This window comes from Ursus arctos, unplaced genomic scaffold, assembly GCF_023065955.2.
Source record: "Ursus arctos isolate Adak ecotype North America unplaced genomic scaffold, UrsArc2.0 scaffold_17, whole genome shotgun sequence".
Taxonomy (NCBI): Eukaryota; Metazoa; Chordata; class Mammalia; order Carnivora; family Ursidae; genus Ursus; species Ursus arctos.
The window spans coordinates 22,406,966-22,412,007 of NW_026622841.1; the positions used below are offsets into that span (position 1 = coordinate 22,406,966).

Genomic DNA, 5,042 nt, shown 5'->3' on the forward strand with positions numbered 1-5,042 from the left:
TAACTACATGTAACTAATTTGCACCAAAGAGTCCATAGCTACTTTGCAATGGACTATGATTTCTTCTGAATTCCACCTGTCCCCAAGAAGAAAAAGAGCTAGCGCTCGATACAGCACATCTGGTGAAATTATGTGTAAACGCAAACAAAACTATAAACATAATGCATGAGAGAGGGTGAGGACCCTGTGTCAGATTGCCTGGGTTTGAACCCCCATCCTTCACCTTTTAGTTGTGTGAACAGGGGTGATTATTCCATAGAGGCTAAGAGGCATTCTGGAATTAGGTTTGTAGAATCTGCCTCCTGCTAGCTATGAATCTTTGGGAAGCTTATTTAAACTAAGCCTCACTTTTCTCATCTATAAAATGGGGATAATAGTAATCATATTATTACCACATAGTGTTATTGTAAATGTTATATCTTTAAAGGGCTTGACATTAGTGCCAGGCACATGGTAAATGTTCAGTTAATACCTCTTACTATATTAGTGATACTTGATAGTATACAAAGCTACTTATATTTACTATAGGGAAAATGTCATTACGCTGGTCATCATAGATAGTCACAGGGTCACAGCTAGTGTGTACAGATTGTCTTCACTTTCCAAAGATCACATTTTTTCCTACCAGCTCAGTTGAGAAACTTAGACTTTTACTAGAAATATGGACATACAATCCTAGGAATGAAATCAGTGTCATCTTATCAATGTGCACATAAGTGAGGATCTGAAGGTACAAGCCTCATGGGAAAGCCTTTACATACACAGGGGTATAAATCCACAGGGCAAGCAAACCCATCGCCTGACCACGTGCTACACCATCTGTCCCAGAGGCTGCTCCTCTCCTAGTGTCTGCAGGTTGTTCCAGAAAAGAGGTTTTTCCTCAAGAACACAGCCTGCATCCCGAGACCAGAGTCCTTGACTGCTTTGTTCAAAGACATATGATGGTAGCAGAGAGGGAACAAGCTTGGGTCATCCAGGAAACCCTCCCAAGTTCAAAGGGAAGGCTTACACTGTGGGCTGAGGAAAGAATCTCACAAAAGTTCCCACAGCAAGTTGGCTGCTGTCATGTCTCCAAGATAGAAACACTCCCTCAGTGAACAGAAATTCCCAGATTTTCTATTTCTGTTGAATTGGGTGTCCTGAGATAGAAACTAAAGACATCTGGAATTTTATTGTTTTATTAGCCATTATAGATCCTCAATACTGGCTCTTTCCCTCCAGTGCTGAGAAATAGTGAGGAAAGTTGGTAATGGTGCTGAGGAGAATAAGGCAATAACAGAATGAGTCACTTCTAGGCCGAAGGTCACAGGGACGCAGCTCTTCCATGGAGGGCTCAGTGATGAGTGCGATACAGGACCCACAGCCCATCTCTGCTTGTGGCTTTGCCCTGAGAACCCTGCTAATTGATAACAGGTCGCAACTCTTCATTTCCTCTTCACTCACCTACAAGCACCTTTGGCCTCTCCCTCACCTAGATGATGCTCATTTGTTCTGATGACACATCTCCCTTCCACTCTCAGGGGCTAGCCCAGTTCTGTTAGCCACAACTCCCCCATTTCCTGCCCAGATGCCTTTTCCTGAATAACCCTATTCATCCCACGCATGGGAGAAATTGGCTCGTCCCTGAGCACTGATTAATCAACCGCCAAGCCTGGTTTCTTTCCAACAAAGTAACCTGTTTTCCTCCCAGCAGACCAGCTCATGAACTCTGAAGGGTATGTGGGTGTGCACGCGTGTCCGTGTCTTAACACAGCAGCAAAAAAGCCAAGAATTTCTCATTTAATTACCTGTTTGGTAACTAGTTGTGCAACTTCTTCCCTTTCTCCCTTTTTTCTTTCCAAATTTTCCAAATCCATTTATTAATGCTTATGATGCTGACAGCTGGCATCATTGATACTTTAGCAAAACCACTTAAAATCAGCCAAATATTGGACACCTTCCTGGCTCAGTCAGTACAGCATTCGACTCTTGATCTTAGGGTCATGACTTCAAGCCTCACATTGGGCATGGAGCCTACTTTAAAAAATAAATAAATAAAATTAGCCAAATATCTAAGATAGTTACATGTACAAAAGATATACAAACTAAAACAATTTGTACTTGACTGTAACTTCTGTATTCAGACATGATTATAAAGGTAAAACCTTAGAAAAACTATACACCATATACTCGGAGTGATTTACATCTTAGAAAACAAAAGCAGTCTTTCACTGTTACACATTTAGTGTCTCTGGGAGGCTGAGGAGAGAAACACCATAATGCTTTGCACTTTTGTTTTCTTCTCTTATTGTCTGTTGTGTCTGCGGTGGTACTTTGAGGTAGGTGTGGTGACGGTCCATGAGACAGGGCTGAAGACGTTCCAGGGTATAGACAGTCTTTCAAACTAAAGATTCACTCCAGCTTTGTCCTATGGTTGTGTGGCATGCTCAATGAAAGGCCACTCCAGCAAATAACTGATGGCAAATACTTGAGGCGTGGGTTAGCATCCATCAAAGTTAATTCTCCCCCAAACATTGCTGAACTTTCAACTTTGCAGTTTGCAGGCTGCTGGTGAAGAAAATATTGGTCAAGAAGCCAATTTACTGTAGGTGCTGCAAGGTCAAAAGCAAAGCACTTTCAAAACTCAGTGATCCAGGGCGCCTGGGTGGCTCAGTGGGTTAAGCGTCTGCCTTCGGCTCAGGTCATGAGCCTCACATCAGGCTCCCTGCTCAGCGGGAGCCTGCTTCTCCCTCTTCTCCCTGCTCCTGCTCTCTCTTGCTATCTCTGTCTCTCTCTCTCCAATCCATAAATAAAATCCTACAAAAAACAAAACACCTAGGTGTTTCATTCCCAGAACTTGTCTCTTGGTGCGGATATCACCTGTAACGTTCACAGACTCCGCTACTTCCAGGGAGAGGGCTGTATTTCTGCAAACTCTGAGGCTAACAGCATCGCATCAGTGCCCCCAAGCTCAAGTTTTCCTCTCCACGCAGACAGGGGTGAGAGGAACCTACCAGTGTAGTTCACAGCTAAAGGCACCTGCAGTTCATACCCTTCTCCTACACCTAGCCAGTCCACAAAGGCAGCCCTCACGCTCTGAGGGATGGATGGCCGGTTCTTCACGTAACCAACCCACGGTTGGCTTACATGCCCCCACCCCCCCCCCCCCCCCCCCGCCCCGCGCCGTTTCCTTGAGGTCCGCGCCAACGTCCTCAGGGTAGTCTGGCGCTTCATTCACACTCACTGGCTTGTCATCTTCTAGTAGAATTGTTACGTCCATGGTGTGTGGTGACGCCAAAACCCATCCACTGGAGAATCAAGAGGTACCAGCGGTTTTCTTGGTCCACGGAAGGCAAGAGCTGAGTTCAAAGCCAGGCTTTCCCATGTGCTGTTCTTTTCAGATCGAGCTGGCCTCTTTTGAGTCTCTGCTGCTTCCTCCGCATGAATGGTACGTTCAGGCTGTTTACTGCTTGCTTTCCAGTGAGGAACAGGGACATGCTCATCAGGTAAAGAAGATCTGAAGACGTGCAACCCGTCGTGTCTTGGGCCCCGGCTGCGGGGCTGGGCCACGCGGGCTCCTGGGGCCGGGGCCGCCTTCTTGGGGTTGCGGTTGTCCTGGTCCCTCTTGGAGCGCCAGGTGTTGCAGCGTTAGCCGCGCGCAGGCGCAGAGCTGCCCCACGTCACCGCTCCCAGGGCTCCGGCGAGATCGGCCTGCAACGCCAAGCAGGGTGGGCTGCATTCCACCCACCCACCGAAAAGCGCTGGCCACCTGCCCACAGCGGATGGCGCAGGACCCCCGAGGCAGGCACTGCAGGGGGTGCGGGGCTAAAGGAGCCCCGGAGATGTAGCCCCTTTCTGCCTCTCACTTGGTTGAATTTTTCCCCTTACTGGGGGTAAATTCAGGGTGTTATCAATGAAGAAGATTTTATCTCATTTCTTTATCAAGAGAAAAGATAAATCTTAAGGTCCAGATGGGCCTGTGGGTGTAGTTAATTCCTGAAGGGATCTCAGCTTCTGAAAATGTGAGAAAGTCCCTCTTTCTATGGGTGTAAGTGATGCCGGGTCACGGTGACGGCCACAAACTCAGGAAGACTACAGACTGTGAGGGGGATGCATCAAAATGTTGTGTACTGAAAACCTACATCATTAGAACATTATTGGAGATATTTATGGACTTCCTAGCAACTTTCAGACACAGTGTTAGTTGCTGTTGAGAAACAAACAATTGCTTCATTGCCTTTGTTATGGCCTCACAATCTATGGCGGAGAAGAAAAACATCAACAAAGAGTTCCAATTGACGGTAGAATGACATAAATGCCTTAAAAATGCAAAATAAAAAGAGCTGTGACTTTACAGGGAGGGAGAGGGGCAAAGAGCAAATAGGGAGACCCAGGATGATCTCATGAAGGAAGGTGGGCTTCAGCAAGCCCTTGGGGTTGAGTAGGAATTAAACAGGCAGAGACCTCTGTACCCAGCTTTACTTACCTTCATGATGTAAATCATGGGGAGACACGATGTTAGCTACTTGTTCATCTGTCTCTTGTCTCCCCACCCCAGGAGAATGTGAGCTCCATGAGGACAGAGATTCTGCGTGTCATCTACAGTGTCCCAGCACCAAGAGCAGCACCCACCACATAACAGGCACGTGATGAATACTTGCGGGTAAATAAAGAAATGATTGGAGAGTCAAAACATTCCAGGTAGAAGAAACAATATGACCAAAAGAAGATTGGGACAGGCAACTCATTGATTTGCCATCTATTCCGTGTTCGGAATTATATAAGGCTTTCAATGTATTCTGCTAAAGCGGGGGTAGGTGAATTTCTTCTGTGAAGGGCCAGAGAGTAAATCTTACAGGCTTTGAGGGCCCTACGGTCTCTGTTACACCAACCTCAGCTCTGCCACTGTAGCATGAAAACAACCAGAGATAATATGTGAAGGCATAAGTGTTGCTGGGTTCCAGTAAAACTTGATTTACCAAAATAGGCACTGGGCTGAATTTGACCTGTCAAATTATTGCACTATATATGATTGAACAGTTCATGTCAATGTGGGAGAGAAA

General features: G+C 46.2%; 1 pseudogene; it reads right to left on the reverse strand.

The window, feature by feature from the left end:
• Nucleotides 1-2,213: 2,213 nt before the first annotated feature.
• On the reverse strand, nt 2,214-4,471 carry LOC113253427 (cyclin-A2-like; annotated as a pseudogene).
• Nucleotides 4,472-5,042: the final 571 nt, after the last annotated feature.